General features: G+C 40.8%; 1 pseudogene; it reads right to left on the bottom strand.

Annotated features, from left to right (window-relative positions):
• Window positions 1-1,730: 1,730 nt before the first annotated feature.
• The window catches only part of LOC121458227, a 42,056-nt pseudogene continuing 26,648 nt past the window's right edge, over window positions 1,731-17,138 (bottom strand).

The raw sequence follows: 17,138 nt of genomic DNA, 5'->3' as shown, positions 1-17,138 counted from the left end.
AACACAGTACTTCTTGACTGTCAAGGTGAGCACACACACATACCCACAAGATGTTTACATGCTCATTTCCACATAGAGACATAGAAAATGCTTACATACTTATATGCATATAAAGATAAGGTTATCCATGATCTGGACACACAAGTTCATTATGACAAAAATGGATTGTTTTTTGTTAAGTTACAGAGATTGAGTCTGATTCCTCCACCAACCCACCATGTGTTCAACTTCATTCTACATTTCAAGAAACCCAGCACTTAAATTGATGTAAGCAAACAAAACAGCCATCTGCCTGTTGCCAGCAGTTATATTTTAAAACTTCCTTTAAGTTTTTAAATAAAAATAGTTGTTATCCATTATAATATCCCTAAGATTTTCTGATCTACCCCCATGACAACTGTTATTGCTATGTTAGTCTATGAAATTGAGAAGAGTTTACCACCATTTATTATGAAGCAGCTTATACAAAGAAATTATTCATGGAAGGTTGCTAACAGATTTTGTTCAATTCTGTCGGCTTCAGGACTGTCGGGAGCTAGCCATCACTTTTTATCATTTTGTTAGTGGTTACCAAAGGTTTGATTTTCTTTCTGATTCATGCAATTTTGTTAACATTTTCTTTCCTAGAAAGCTATTTATTTTATACAGATGTTTTAAACCTTTACATGATATGTGTCAATTATTTGAATAATCTCCTATCTGACTTTTCATTTCCATAAATACGCTTTCAAAATTTTCATATCTTTACCTGTTCTTAGAACAAAACTCTTCAGTTTACTGTGTGGTTCCACTCTTTTTCCATTTTAGAATTCACTAGGTTCTCAATTCACTTTACTGAAGAATGAGTGATCTTTCCGTAGATGTCAAAGAATCTTGGCCTGCCTGGAAAGAGAAGCACACGGAGGCGTAGTCAAAGCTCACACATAATACATACATGGAACTGGGATGTGCACAGAAGGCTGAGAGAGTCTTCCAGCTGTCACCTCAAATACACTAGCTGCGGTAGCAGCTCAATATAATGTCACATTTTACCTTCATCTTTTCTACATTTTCATTTAAAGAGTGAGCCAAAGTATACTAGTCACATATTTTATACAATATTATAACCATATCAAAATAAATGTCTGGTGTCTGTTTAGATGATCTCACACCTCATAGAAGATGATACAGTTGACAAACTTCTCATAAGACAGTAGAGTTTCTATTTTGTGGGACTATTTTCTCCCAGTTAAAGCTTCCCTCAGGGAGGGAGAGGTTCCCAAAACTCATAAAAAAATGTTAAGACTGAGAATAATGGCAAAACCTATTCATTCAGCTCCCCCAGCTTACACAGCTGCTAGGGTGTCTGTTTGGTAGGGGAGCTGCTTGAGAGTTGTTCAGAGATGTGACATGCTGGTGATATGGCTTCCCAATAGTCACCCGTGCTCTTGGTAGTCACAGCTCACAGGTTGCAGTGATGCTCCACATATGGGGTGGGTCCAAAGCGGGCTATGGGGACAGCGACAGGGCACCTCTTGCGGGTGACGATGCATGGGACTGAGGCTGTGCTATATGCCCAGGGCAAAATTGCTCAGGCAAGGGATAAATTACAACAAAAAACAAATGAATGTGGATGCTAGGAGAAATGACAGCAATTAAAAGGCTGATAGCCTCCACATTAGCCTCTAAATTGACAAGAAAACCAGGGTAGGGGAGTTGGCTTCTCTTTTTTGTTTTTAATGAAAAACCCTTTACAGTCCAGGTCTTTTATTTCTTTTCGTACACCTGGCCATGAATTCATGGAATGGGCTCCAGCAGCTCAGGCTCCTTCCCGTTAGTCCTCACAAAGTGTGCTTCTCTGGGTGGAGCAGGCTGGTGCTTCAGCTAAACCCAGGTGCCCTTCTCTTTAGCTTCCTTTTCCTTCTGGTCATTCTCCATCACCCGCTTCAGGAAGCTGTCTCTGCTCTTCAAGTGCTTGATGTGTTCAATCCACACACTAATTCTCTTGGCAGGAATCTTGCCTATAACTTGCTTGTTTACAATGATGCCCATGGCATGCTGGGTGATATTGTAGACTCTTCTGGCTTTGCCATGGTAACACTTATGGGTCATTTCTTTCTGACAGTGCCTATTCCCCTGCTGTCTACAATATCACCCCTCTTGTAGATTCACATGTATGTGGCCAAAGGAGCAACTCCATGTTTTCTAAAGGCGTAGAGAACTTAGCAAGTGCCCTTCCTCTTTCCTTTTGTGTTTGTTGTTTTGGCCTATTAGTGAAAGATGGCTCATGTGGCCTGGCTTATCATTTCCTAAAGCAGGTGGGCCCCAATGCAGAGAGAGCACAGATTTGATCCATGTGAGACAGACTTCCCCAACATCCAAACACTTGGAATCCCTGGGAAGAAGTGGGCAGAGAAGAAGGGGTGAATTTGAACACCTCAAGTTCAACTTTTAATATAGAGGAAAAGGGAAATCCATGATATAACATGCAGACTGGGCCTTAAAAGTAGTCCAACACAGAAAAGAACGACAATAAGTCAGGAGTTTGCTTCTGAGCTGCAGAAGTTTGAAACAAGAAATAAGAAAGAAAAGACCCTCTCCCTTGGGAGACTACGGGATGTGGGGGAAGGAGAAGGGGTCAGTTTAAGAACTGTATGGATAAGAAACAATAGTTTTCCATCCCCCCCTTGAGACAAAGTCAGCATAATCTGATGCAACAAAAAGAAAAATTAGTGCCTGATCCACTGGCTCATATGAGCCATTATGGACACTTCATTAGCTGAAGTCCCTATAAATATTGAGGACTAGAAGACAGAAAAAGATCAACAGTTATTACTTAGCATGTGAGGGGCAGTATTTGATGACCAGGATATGGGACTAGACAAAATTGTATTCATGTAACAGTAAGGAAAGTGTTAATTCAACAAGGATCTGAGGACCAGTATGGGCTCTAGTTGCTTTGTTGTGCCCCATAGTAGGACAAATCTTTATAAGAGGGTGTCAAATATCAATGACTTAGACAGACATAAAAATGGCGGTGGTGGTGCACGCCTTTAATCCCAGCACTCAGGAGGCAGAGGCAGGCGGATCTCTGTGAGTTCGAGACCAGCCTGGTCTACAAGAGCTAGTTCCAGGACAGGCTCCAAAACCACAGAGAAACCCTGTCTCGAAAAACCAAAAAAAAAAAAAAAAAAAAAAAACCTGTGGTAAAAATGGGGTCCATAAGGTAATATATCACTCAGGAGGGAATGGATAAGACAAGGAAATCAGCCATTGAGTCCTGTCTAGGTCACTCAAAAGCAATGCAGTAAGAGTCATGGTAAATGGCAATTCTTAGCGGGGGAGAAAGTGACGAGAAACCAAATTCATTGCTTATGAGTCTCTGGAAGGCATTAAAGCCTGAGAAACAATTCACGGAGGCCGCACACAACGGAATGGTTCAGGTGAAAATGAATCCTGTCTTAGGGTAGACGATCATCCTCACAGAACGTGCTATGCATACTTATCAACTCAAAGGGAGCACACTTGGGGTAGAGATGGTTCCCCGGCCCAAGGCTTGAGCGGTCAGTCCAGCTTGAGTGGTAGGCTTACGAAATATAAGCAGAGCCTTATTGCCCTTTGGCCCTGAGCCAAGCTGCACAGGGCAATCAGGTCCTACAGAGTGCAGTGATGCAATGTGCAGTGATGCAATGGCGATTACCCAGGATAAGAAGACTGGATGAGGGGCTGGAGAGATGGCTCAGTGGTTAAGAGCACTGACTGCTCTTCCAGAGGACCCGGGTTCAATTCCCAGCACCCACATGGCAGCTCACAACTGTCTGAAGATCAGTTCCAGGGGATCTGACACTTCACACCAATGCACATAAAATAAAGTTAAATAAACCATAAAAATATTTTAAAAAAGAAGACTGGATGACTCATGGAGAAAGAGAGGGCTAAATGGAACATTTTCACCCCTCTAGGCCACCGTACACACCTTGTTCTTTTGGTGGAGCCATGCCATGCCACTGCCATGGTTTACACCATAGATTCAAACTGTAGTGATCCAACCTTATTGCTGAAGTCACTTTGAACTTCAGTTACAATACACATAGAAATCAATCTAGGACTGAGTTTTTCCCTACTGACTGGCTTCTATAGTGCCAGCAAGTATTATATAGGCTTTGGGGGAGAATTATCAGCAATAGTTCAGTTATCAGCATAGAAAAGCAATGCAAGCAATTCAAGTGATGAGATCTTTTCATGTTATATTGGGCCTTATTAACTTTTTCTTATTCCCCTATTTGCCAAATTATGAGACCACTTGGTACATCTTAGAATGAATGTTCAGAATACTTCCCACAGGTTCCTTTCACAGTCCCTCTATTTGTCAGGGGATAGCATTGATGGCCTTGCATTGTTAGCCTGCTCTCCACCTTTAAAAAGATCTCATTATAAATACTAGATTTGAGTGTCTTACAGATTTATAAAAGCATCTAGAAGGATAGCAAAAAATGGAAGTCACAGAGTTTGAATGAAGGCACCTGTGTGGGTATAAAAAGCATTTGAAGGAGGTGTAAGGTTGCTGGATATAAACCTCAGTACTTGAGATAAGCTACTTTTCTGAGGTGCTAGCCATGAATGGCCCTGAGACCCCCCACATACGATACAAACCTCTGCCACTGCCACAGTTTACACACTAGAATCAAACTATATGACCCTATTGCTGAAGTCACTTTTAATCTATGTTGCAATAAACATAGAGCTTAAGCTAAGACTGAGTTTTCCCCGACTGATTGACATCCATAATACCAGAAAGTATTGCACAGGCTGTTGGGGGAGAATTAGCAGCAGTAGTTTCAGTTATCATCACGAAAAAGCAAGATGTGTCTGACTCTGAAATAGTGGCACAACTGTTCAGGGTCCAACCAACTGTTTTCTTATTGTATTTAAGGACTGTTCTATAGGAAAGAATTGTGTTTTATACTGCAAGTCAAGGCAAAATACTGTGGCAGGGATAGTAATAGGCCCCATGGAGGAGGCTACTGCTGTCCTTTTATCAAATAGATTCAATGCATCTATGAAACTGCCTTTTAAGCATTGATGTTTATAGCCATATGTTGCTCCTATTGTCAGCCTTGACTAAAAGGTTTCATTTTGTAGTGTGTAGTGATTATTGCAGAGACTCATCACCAGTCAACCGGCTAGAACAGATTACAGTTGATGTTGCATAGAAGCCCAATGCTCAGCACCAAATAGAGTAAAATAATCACACATCGACACCACCCACTGTAGGAAACACTGCAGAAGACGTCGAAAGAATGAAAGATACAAAAGAAGATATAGTGTGTGGTATGGTTGTTTCCTCCCGATGAAAGCATTGCCTAAGGGAGGAAAGGAAAGGTTCCTGAAATCCACAGGAAAGATTAAGAAGACCTGCAAAACTTAGAAGAATCAGAAGCCATTTTAGAGGTCCCTTCCCCAAGGTTAAATAAACAGGAAACAACTACTAAAAGAGAGACAATGAGATGACTGGAAGTTATGCCAGAGTCATGCATCTTTTGAAAGCCATCACTCATGCTAGGACAGGCTTTTTTCATGAATCATCACCCATGTTGTGGGAGACTAATATAGATGCTCAAGGATCACCCACACTTCTATAAGTAACCCTGCACCCCTGCTTCTACACATAAGCGCATTAACTTACTGGACCATCAAGTTTATCTTGGATAGAATTATTCCAATGATCTGCTACTGCCCTCTATATTTGAGATAGAAGGAAATAGACTCTTCAGGAAACATCATCTCATGGCTTGCTGGGAATGGCTGGGATTTTAAAAGAGGTTTTGATCTTGCTATGTTGTTGTTGGAGGTTGTTAGTTCATTCTCGGTTGCTCATCCCCAAAATAATCACACAGAAATTATATTATTTAAATCACTGCCTGGCCAATCACTTAAGCATATTGCTAGCTAGCTCTTATATCTTTGGTTAACCCATTGTCATTATTTTATATTTTACCACAAGGCTTATGGCCTACCAGCAAGGTTCCAGCTGGCAGCTCGCATCTTTCCCCTCTGGTGGCTCCATGGCATCTTCTGACTCCAACTATCCTCTATTTATCTCTTCCAGCCTGGCTAAATTTTGTTAAGCCATTGGCCAAAAGCAGCTTGATGGAGGAAGGTCATTGGCTAATAAAGGCACTGCCCTGGCCCATTTTATTGGTTAGAGGATAGGTGGGAGGAGTAAACAGAACAAAATGCTGGGAGGAAGAGGAAGTGAGCTCAGAGACCCGAAAGCTCTCCTCTCAGGAGCAGACGCCTGAGAGAGACGCCATGCCCTGCTCCCGGGATGAAGCTCCAATCCCGACCCAGGATGGACTAGGCTAGAATCTCCCCGGTAAGCGCACCTTGGGGTGCTACACACAGATGATTAGAAATGGGCTAAATTAATATGTGAGAATTAGCCTAGAAGATAAAGGGCCAAGCAGTGATTAAATGAATACAGTTTGTGTGTTGTTATTTCGGGGCATAAGCTAGCGGAGCAGGCGGCCGGGGTGCTGGGAATGCAGCCCCGCCGCCGCCGCCTTTATTACTACAGCAGCTTCTTTATTAACTAATAAAAGCAACACATATACAAAAGGACCTCCCACACCATTATCTGTTGGGGGAGTCCGCTCATTCATTTTTGGCTGCTCAGATAGAAACAATCACTCAGAAACTATATCATTTGAATCACTGCTTGGCCAATAGCTTAAGCACAATTTTAGCTAGCTCTTATATTCTGAAGTAACTCATCTCCATTAATCTGTGTATCACCACATGGCTGTGGCTTACCAGCAAGGTTCCATCTGGAGTCTGTCTTCGGTGGGGTTACATAGCTTCTCCTGACTCTGCCTTTTTAAACCCAGCAATCAGTTTAGTTTTCCCTGTCTAGTTCTACTCTTGCCCTATCACAGGCCAAGCCAGATTCTTTGTTCATTAACCAATAAAAGCAACACATATACAGAAGGACCTCCCACAACACTATGTACTTCAATGATAGAAAAATATTTATTTGTCCAAATAGTAAAAGCAAATAAATACCTTTTGGTATTCTTTCAAATTAAACATCAATTCTAAAGATGAACAGTTGTTTTGATCAAGTAAAAAAAAAAGATGAAAAATGGTTTGTCACCAAATGCTATACAAAATTGATAATTACAAAAGTTTACATGCAGAAAAGTCTCCAGACTTTAAGTGTAAAACAAACTATGAAAGAAAGACACTGTTACAGAAGAAAGTAATACATAATTGTGTTGATGAATACATACTAAACTAACTTTATTTGAAGAAGTCGTGGCAATTGTGTGTAGAAAATCCTAAGACTATTCGAAAATATATTACAGATGGTAAGTGGGGTTTATTTTTTATTAATTATTTTCTGTATATATATATGAGTGCTGGCACTTTTGTATATTTTTCATGAGCATGCAGGTATCTGCAGAGGTGAAAAGAGGTTGTTAAATCTCCAGGAACTGGAGTTACAAGAGATTCAGAGTCATCTCTTCAGTCCTGTTAAGTTGATTTCAGCAAGGCTGTGGTGTGCTGCTTAGTTTTATGTCAATTTCACATAAGCTATTATAATCTGAGAGGAGGGAAACTCAATTGGGAAAATGCCTCCATAAGATCAAGCTGATGGCAAGCCAGAACATTTTTTTTTTAAATTAGAGTTTGTATAGGAGGGCCCAGTCCATTGTAAGTGATTTTAGGTGCTTTAAGACAGCAGACTGAGCAAGTCAGTAAAAAGTACCCATTCATGGTCACTGCATTAGCTCCGGTCTTCAGGTTCCTTCCCTGTTTGAGTGTCTGTACTAACTCCCTTCAATGATTAACAGTGATATGGAAGTATAAGTCAAAAAAATTCTCTCCTCCCTAAGTTGCTTGGTCAAGGTGTTTCATCACAATAACAGTAACTAAGGCACACAATATATTCAGTACTATACAGAGATAGGTTGCATTTCCATGTGATAAATAACTAATAGTGAGTTATATTTTATACAAGTATAACACAAAACAAATATACTAAACCAATTATATTTTTGCATGATAAGAACAAAAGGATATCTAGCAAACAGATATCTTGTACATCTGACAAAAGGTATACCTTTCTCTACCATGAATACTGAAACTTTGTCTAAGAAATATTAAAGAATAAATAAAAGAACACAAAACACTTGATGTTTGGAAGCCTCAACATTGTTAAATTTTCTGGTCTCTTCAAATTGATATATAGGTTTAGAGACTGTCAAGTAAAATCAAGCAGAACTTTTTTAGTCCAAGAATTGAAGCTGATTCTAAAATATATATGGAACCACAGTAATCTAAAATAGTCAAAACAGTCTTGAAATGGTTGAAGGAATGGTTGAAAGCTGAAAGCCAATATGAGCTACATGGCAGGAAATTGTCAGAAAAGAAAGAGGAAGGAAGGAAGGCAGGCAGGCAGACAGACAGACAGACTTACCACAAATAAAGTTGCATAATCAACAGTGATAAGATTAAAAAAATGAATCAAATGACATCCACAAATTGACCTCCTCTGACCAACTACAACAATAATGCCAGGCAGATCACTGGGGGAAGAAAAATCTTCATGGTGAGTGGAATAATGAAAACCAGTTGATTGTGATAAACACATTGAATTTCAAATCCTACAACACACAAAGTGAAATTTAATACAAATTATTGGAGCTAGCTAGCTGATCAGATACTCTAACAGAATCAGAAAGCTCCAGGTTCAGTGAGAGATCCTGCTGCAAGAGAGAAGGTGGGAAGCGACGATGAAGACAGCCAGTATCAATTCTAGTAGTGATATTTCATTTGTATTTTAATAAATAAAGCTTGCCTGAAGATCAGAGAGTAAAACAACCACCCTGCTCAGCCTTACAGACCAGGCAGTGGTGACACACACCTTTAATCCCAGTAGCCACATTAGTTTGCCATAGAAACCAGGCAGTAGTGGTGCTCACCTTTAATCCCAGCACTAGAGAGGAATATTAGATGGGAGGAGACAGCTCTCAGTCTGTTTCATTCTGAGATTCTGGAGGCAGGATCACCATTTCAGACTGAGGTAAAGGTAAGAGCCAGTGGCTGGCTGTTTTATTTTTCTGACCTTCAAGTTGAACCCCAATATCTGTCTCTGGGTTTTTATTAATCACACTGCAGTTCTGTCCTCCATATACATGTACATACACGCATGCATACATAAATATACATACATACATGATAGCACATACAGAAAAGCACTAATTATATAATATTACCAAACTTGACTTTATCTAAACAGAATTTCTGATTATCTAAAGATATCATTAAAGGAAAAGATAAGCTATAGACAGGGAAACAGCATTCATAACACACATCTGAAAGTATTTACAATACACATACATCATCCTATAAATCAGAAATTAAATAAATAAACATTGAGACTTGATATATGAACAGTTAATAAGCACATGGAAAAGTGCCCAATCTCATTAGTCTTTGGGGAAAATGTAAATGCAATCTATGATGGGATACTGTGTCTTACTCATTAGAATGAAAAAAACCCACTTTAAAGCAAATGGCAAATGTTGGCAAAGACATGAAGCAGCTAAAATTCTCATCACAGCTGGTGTAATTTACCAACTGATTTTGAATATGAATAGTATGTCCGCGTTTAATAAAGTTAAATCCATACTTCGAATTCATATGTTGTTAAAATGCATCAAATTCCACTTGATATTTTTTGCACGCATAGCATAGCTCAATACAAATTATTTTCAAGTAATCTTACTTGAATTTTTTTATTTGTAAAGAGCCGGGTTTAGAAAATTTGGAAGCACTGGTCAAGAAAACGGTGCTGTCTAAGGGCACACTCATAATTTCTTATTTAACTAAAGATTAAACTGCTAATTTCTATTTTAATATGTGTAGTCAGGATGTAATTTATGAAATTTCTGCTACACATGTCTCTAACAATTATTCTTTCACAGTTAATGATGAAATTCATGAGGTAGAGGCAAGTGGATTTCTGTGAGTTCATGAACTGGCTTGATCTATAGAGCAAGTTCCAAGCCAGCCAGGGCTGCGTAGTGATCCTCTACCTCCAGAAGTGAAGGAAAACACAGAACTACCCAGAATTAATGATACGTTTATGGAAAGCTATAGTTAACATTTCAAAAAGTCTAAAATATCCACATAGGGGTAGAAAATTGCAAAGAATAAATATATAAGTATATATTTAAATAAAATTTTAAAAATAAAAACAAAAGTAAAATAATATTATATACACGAATGGAAACTGGAATAACTTTCTTAATGAATCTTTCAACATAATCAATAAATATTTTTAATTTAATTTTGAGCAATTTATGCGTTATTTGGTCTGCTTGAATATGTTTGGAATTATATCCCTTACTAAAATAAAAATTTCTTTTTTGTTTTAAACTCATATCACTTTAGATATATTTCCTACAAACAGAACTTAGTTGAATTTCATATTGCTTTTAAAAACTCAAGAATTCCCCTCTTGTAAAATGTATCTTCTTGTAGCTGGAGAGCTGGCTCAGGGATTAAGAGCACTGACGTTCTTCCAGAGGATCCAGGTTTAGTTCCAGCACCCACGTGGCAGCTCACAACTGTCTGTTACCCCAGCTCCTGGTGGCCTGATGTCCTCTTCTGGCCTGTGTGGGTACTACATACACATGGTGCACGAGCACACTCACACATGCACGCACACACAGGCACACAACAACCACGCACACACGCCCACAAACACATGCACACACACAAAACACTTATAAACATTAAATAAGAGCAGATTCTTTTAAAACGCAGTTTATCTGAACTTTAGTAACTATAACTTTTTCATCTTATTTTTAATCTTCTTATCCTTTATCATATGACGATTCTTTCTTGCAAGATTAGATCTTTTTCTTTCCATATTTTTCCTAATTGTGCTTTTTCTTTTTTTTTATTTTAGTTTTCAAAAAAAGATTTTTCTCTAGATTAAGGATTTTAAGACAGAATTTTTTCCAGACATATATTTGGGCACATCCCTGTTTTAATTGGTTCCAACTCTGAGGACAGTCTCTGCAGGACACAACGTCCCCCGTTCATTGCTTTCCTTCAGGAAATCATTTTCAAGGGGGGTGTTCATTGCTGCGTCCTGGTATGTCTGTTGTTTCCCAACTTAAAGACGACTAGGCTGGGTATAAAAGCAGTGACTTACAACTTCAATTCTCAAAACTTTGCATACAATACATCACTTTCTTCTAAATTTAAGCATTTAGAGTAAAAGCCAGAGAACAGCCAGATTTTTGTTATATTTTTAGGTACTCTGTTTCTTTTGCTTAAATACTTATAAAAGCCTTTTCTTGTGGTTGTGAATTAAGACTGTTGCCAGGATACATCATCGTGTGTGCCTTTGTTCATTGATTTGTCTGGAACACAATGATTTTTTTCAATCTGGGTCTTACTTCTGTTCATGATATTTTTTCCCTGTTAGTTCTTTGATTATTGTGTTTCTTCCATTTGTTTTAGTATTTTCTTCAGGGGAACCAGTTATCTATATATATATACTCTCTTTTCCCTTCCACAGGGAAAGTCAAACCATGCCAGAACTCCTTGGGTAGAGCTGCGGTTCCCTTGGCTCTATACTGTGCATTGATGTGCATAACATCTGGCTCAGGGCTGCTTTCTAAGCTATCCAGCTTTTCCGGAGTTCCATCATGCCCCACAAACACTGATTTCCTGATGCTGTGAATCTGCAATGCACATAAAAATCCCTAATTCCCATCATGTGTTGTTAGCACAGTTTCTTATTTTTGTTCTCATTTCCAATCCAACTGAAGAGCTTTACCTGCCAGAAATCCCCCTCTGAGAGTGTGAGGGTTGATCAGGCCAAACCTGACCTACCATCTGAGCCTTTGCTGAAACTGTTTATTTTTCTGGGTGTAGAATAAGAGGACACTATTCTCAGCCTCACAAACCAATCCATGTTGGTCCACACACCAGATTCTCATTAGGGCTAAACTTGAGTCTCCAGGTCTGAAGAAGGGTAAGTGTTGAGTACCTAAACCTCTCCTTGAAAGAATTCTGTGCCAGACAGTAAGGTGCCAGTGTATCACAGAGAAAAACAAAAGCTGGGCCTCAGCTTTGCTTTTTAATTGCATAGCTTCCTCCCTTTGAAATTTTGTTGGCCATTGTTTTTGCTTTTGCTTTTAAAGTACCTATTTTTGCCCGCTGTCTCGATAGCCATTTTAGACGAAAGTTGAGAACACTTCATGGGGGGCTGCTAGCCAGACTCCATTTTTAGCTGGAGCTCCTATGGCTTCCTAATGAATAATTAAAAGATGACTAGGGAGGACATTCAGCAACTAGATCAAAGATGGAGATTATTCACCGAGGATGTGAATTCTGGGTGTCTCGGAGAGAAAAGAAAGAACGCTATCTTTCGGGAGAAAAGAAAAATTCCTAACAACTGACTAAGATCCCTACTAGAAATGATGGTAGAGAATGGTATTCCTAAAATAAAAGGCTTAGGCAGAGAGCTCCAATTGCTTTCCCCCGGGACAGAATTAAGAGTACCATCCTGCCCATTTGGGATTAACGTCAACACATAAGATCCTCGCTAGAATGCAGGCAATAACGTTTTGTAAGAAAGAACACCATGTGGTGGCCTTGTTAATCTTCGGGATGAAAAGCAGTTGGAAGTTGGCAACACACATTGGCATGCCTTGGCTAAAAGGAGTTGTTAGCGTGACACGGCAGTTTTTTAGGGCTGCTCAGAATCAATATGAGATATGTGGCCAAATACAGTGTGGAGCCCGGGCAACTGTTGATAATCAGTTAAACGAGGTCAAAGGAAAATTTCAAGACTGTATTGTTTGAGCAAAAGCAGCTTGATATCTACATGAACCGGACAGAAAAAATGCTGCCCCATGAGAGGTCTCTTAAAAGTTAAATTTTTTGTTTTGTTTTTTTTTTTTTGTTTTGTTTTTTCGAGACAGGGTTTCTCTGTAGCTTTGGAGCCTGTCCTGGAACTCCCTTTGTAGACCAGGCTGGCCTCGAACTCACAGAGATCCACCTGCCTCTGGCTCCCGAGTGCTGGGATTATAGGCGTGCGCCACCACCGCCCGGCAAAAGTTAAATTTTTGCCATCGTTTTGGGGAATAACTTTCGATATAAATATGGGTGAATGTATCAATCTAAGAGCTAGAACTGCCTCCAATGAGAAAAAAATGTTCCCCCATGAGAAACACGAGCTCTCCGCGTTCACTGCGCGAAGGAAGCCCATCACCATCGTTAGAGCCCCACATCCCAGGAGTGCAGGGAGCAGTTCCAATGTGAGAAGAAATTCAGCAAGAAAGAGTTTGCCTTCGACATTGTTGCTAGAGACTGTCCTCCAGGCCAAGCCGTCACCATGTTGAAGAACTCGTCTGCCCCTCTTACAAAAGAACCATGCCAGCTGGGTTTATTAGCTGTTAACTTCTATTTAGGAAGTGGGAGAAGGTCACAAGACCCCCCCCACACACACACACCCCTGAATTTCCACCAGTAATCTACCAATCTCCCATCTGTTCCAAGTAACTCTGTCTTAAGTGCTTGTGGCCTTGGAGAGGAAGGAGCTAGTGTGTGTGTGTGTGTGTGTGTGTGTGTGTGTGTGTGTGTGTGTGTGTTAGAGAGCGAGTATAGAGGGTTAAGGAGACTACTGCTTGTAGTAATAAGTTATTTCAGGGCAAAAGCAAGCCAGGCACTGGGGTGCTGGGGACGCAGCCCCGCCACTCAACACCTACAACTGTTAGGGGACCCATTTGTGTGACTACTGAAAAGCCCTCATCCCTGTTGGGTAAAGCCCTTCCGAGTACAGCAGGGGGTCAGGAAGCACTCACACCCATGGCCCATGTAGGTATCCTCCTCTCCTAAGCTCTGTGAGGAAGCCCAATGAACTCACTGCTTTCCCAGGATGAACTTGGACAGCATCATGCCTCGGTGTACCATTTGTATCTTAGGAGAAGGTCTAGACATTGCTGACACGTCCTCCGGGACAGCATTTTAACAATGAACCTGTTCAGGAAAGGTTAAGACCACAGCCTGGAGGAGGCACAAGAAAGCCAAGTGAGCAGCTGAGACCGAGACGGGGTCAAGAGGCAGCAAACTGTTTCTAAAAGCAAACCCCTGGAAACCCGGTGGCTCATGACAAGGCAATGTCTTGTTTGAACTAGCCTGTCCTTTCAGCAGGAGGGGCCTTGCTGATTACGGGATAAAATTATTTTAGAACCAAAAGAGAACTGAAGGATTATCTAATACCACCCCGCCGTGGAGGACACTTAGGCCCTGGGAGATTAAAGTGCTTGCTGCGCTCACGTGTTAAATTGGTTGCAGAAGTGGAATTATGACCCAAATTCTCCTGATCCTCACTGAGGAATTTTTTTCCACGACACCAATTTTCTCATTCCTCCTCCGTGGAGATTCTAAAGGAAGCAGCGTATGGTGGAAAGAGATCTCTAAACCCTAAGCTCTGCGTTTTTCGCTCCTTGTTTGAGTAATAGAATTCTGGAAGCCATACTGTCTTTAGCTCATCCCTCATGAAACTCTCACATATTAGCAATCTCTGTATTGGCAACAAGCTTTCGTGAGTCTCTTCGGGGCCACAGACATCTGCCTTGGTCACCTTTATAGGACTGTGACAAATGCCTAAGAAAACAACACGAAACAAGAGTTTTGCTTTGACTCTGTCTACAGTCAGTTGACTCATAGCTTGGGGCCTGTGGTGACGTCACCATGCGAGCCAAGGCCAGCTGCAGGAAGTGAAGAGGGGGAAGACCGAGAGGGGGCAGAGTTTAGGGACACACACCAGCTGATCCAGACCTCCTATTGGTTCTAATATAGCACCATAGTCTGCTAATACCGCCTTAGTCTGGGGAGCTGATAAAACCCGGGGGAAGCTCTCTTTGATGGCTTGAAATCAGTTTCCCTGAAACTTATGTTTGTATTTCCAGGAAAAGGCCTTCACCTCTGTTTATGTGACACCCACCGCCATTTACTTCAATATACTCTCTCTGAGAGTCCGTACTACCTGGGCTCTATCCCACATTTTGGCTATAAACCTGACCTTTCTAATAACTACTTATTTTAGAGTGCGTGCTTGTGTGCATGTGTGCGTGCCTGCCTGCATGCATGTGTGCGTGAGTGTCTGCATGTGTGTTTGGTGTCTATGTATGGGTACACATGCCAAGACATGTTAGTGGAAATAGGGGACAACTTGGTTCTTTCCTTCCATCTTGTGTGTCACAGGCATCAAACACAAGCCACCAGGCTTGGTCAGACAAGCACATTTGCCCACTGACTTACTTCTATGGCCCGGGGTTTTTGTTTTTGTTTTTTTGATTGATCATTTGTGTTTAAGAGAGGCTCTTGCTATGTAGCACAGGCTGGTCTTGAACTCATAATCCTTGCCTGGATTATGTCTCACTTTCCAAATGCTGGTATTACAGGCATGTACCAAATCCAACTTAGACACTATTTTTTTAATTAACTATTACATCATTGATCTTGTCTTACGTAGGTCTCAAACTAAATCCATGACAGGTTATACAGAAAGTGGCCTCTAGATGCGAGGTTGGAAATTCTGTGAAGGGCCAGGGGATGTGGAAGCCTCTCATCACAAGCCCCCAGCTGCATTTCTAGCATAAACTACTGTAGAGAACATAAGTGTGGCTGTGTCCACAGAAATTGGTTGGATCTGACCTGAAGGCTGCAGTTTGCCATCTCTGTTCTGAGAGCTTCATCAATCTCCCCTCCTGGCTTCAGTTTGTCAATGGCCCTTTACAATGTGTCACCAAAAGCTCACCACACCTTGCTTTAATGGTGGCTAAGGTAGCACAATAGGGTTAATAAGTACTATGCGTTGGATTATCAACCAATTGTTCGAGGTGGTGAGCTTTTTAAGTAAGAAGAATGAATGCATACATGACTCAGCAGTTGAAAGTGAGTGCTGAGAGTGGGAGGAAGAGTTTTTCCCAGGGATGGCCCCTGAATTGGTTATCCCAATTTCAAACAGTCAGTCCTGAAGGCATTTTCATACAAGTAACACTAAGGAACTGGGTAGGCTGGGTTTACATATATGTACAAGTTAATGATAATGAGAAGGAGCAAAGGGGTGCACATGGGGATGGAAACTGAGGGGAGGGAAAAGGAGGGGGAAATGAAATAATTATTTTTAATTTAGATTATTTTAATTTAAGTTTTTAAAGAAGTGCGTGCATGCAGTTGCAGGCCTGATGACCTATGCTTGGTCCCCAGAATAGTAGGAGGGGGTCAAATTCCAAAAGGCGTCCTCTTGACCTCACACTGTCATGCACAGGGCCCATAGCTACATGTATGCACACACACAAATAATTTGCTTAATAAAAAGCACTCATACTAACTTATTTTTAGTTTCAAAATACACTTCCATCAACACTCGCTCATTTTATTTATTCACTCTCGCACACGCTTGTTTATACCCCTCCTGTTTGTGGTCACCCAGAATCTTGATTGCTGAGAGTAACAGTGAAATGGATGTCTTATTGCAACAGGCAGAGCCAATCACCTGTGAGCCTCCAGCCGGCTCTTCCTTAAACAGGTCATGGCATTCTGAGAGGGATGCTTAAATCTGTTGTCTCTAGGAGGGCAAGAGATGGAAGGGCTCTATCCTAGCAAAGTACACAGCAAGCATGGCAGCAATGTAGTTCCAGCACTTCTACAGCAAGACAGGAGGTGAAAGCTAGAGAATTCCCAGGAGCTTGAAGGCCAACTAACCTGGCTCTCCAGAAGCAAACAAGAGGTCCTGCAGAGGCTGGCAGGTCTCTGTGTGTTTGAGACCAGCCTAGTCTGTAAAGGTATCTTGACTTCAAAATTTACATCTAAGGATATGTTGCTTTGGAAAAGAGGTTCTGCTTTTGTTTCCACAGAAGATAGAAAGTTGTGGATTCCTTACAGGCTAATATGGTTTGATGGACCAAGAACCCCTTAAATGGTCTCTGTAAATCCCCAAAATACTTCACCCAACAAAAAGCAGAAAGCAGTTTGGAGAGAACACTGCCCAAATTCCCTAAATGAGTGTTTATAAATGTTTGTTTACATTAAAGGGGGATATGCTATAGAGATGAATACTTTGC

The sequence above is a fragment of the Microtus oregoni genome, unplaced genomic scaffold, assembly GCF_018167655.1.
Source record: "Microtus oregoni isolate MIOR12 unplaced genomic scaffold, Mior012 000017F_ref0000208, whole genome shotgun sequence".
NCBI classification, from domain to species: Eukaryota; Metazoa; Chordata; class Mammalia; order Rodentia; family Cricetidae; genus Microtus; species Microtus oregoni.
This window is presented reverse-complemented; position numbering and strand designations above follow the sequence as displayed.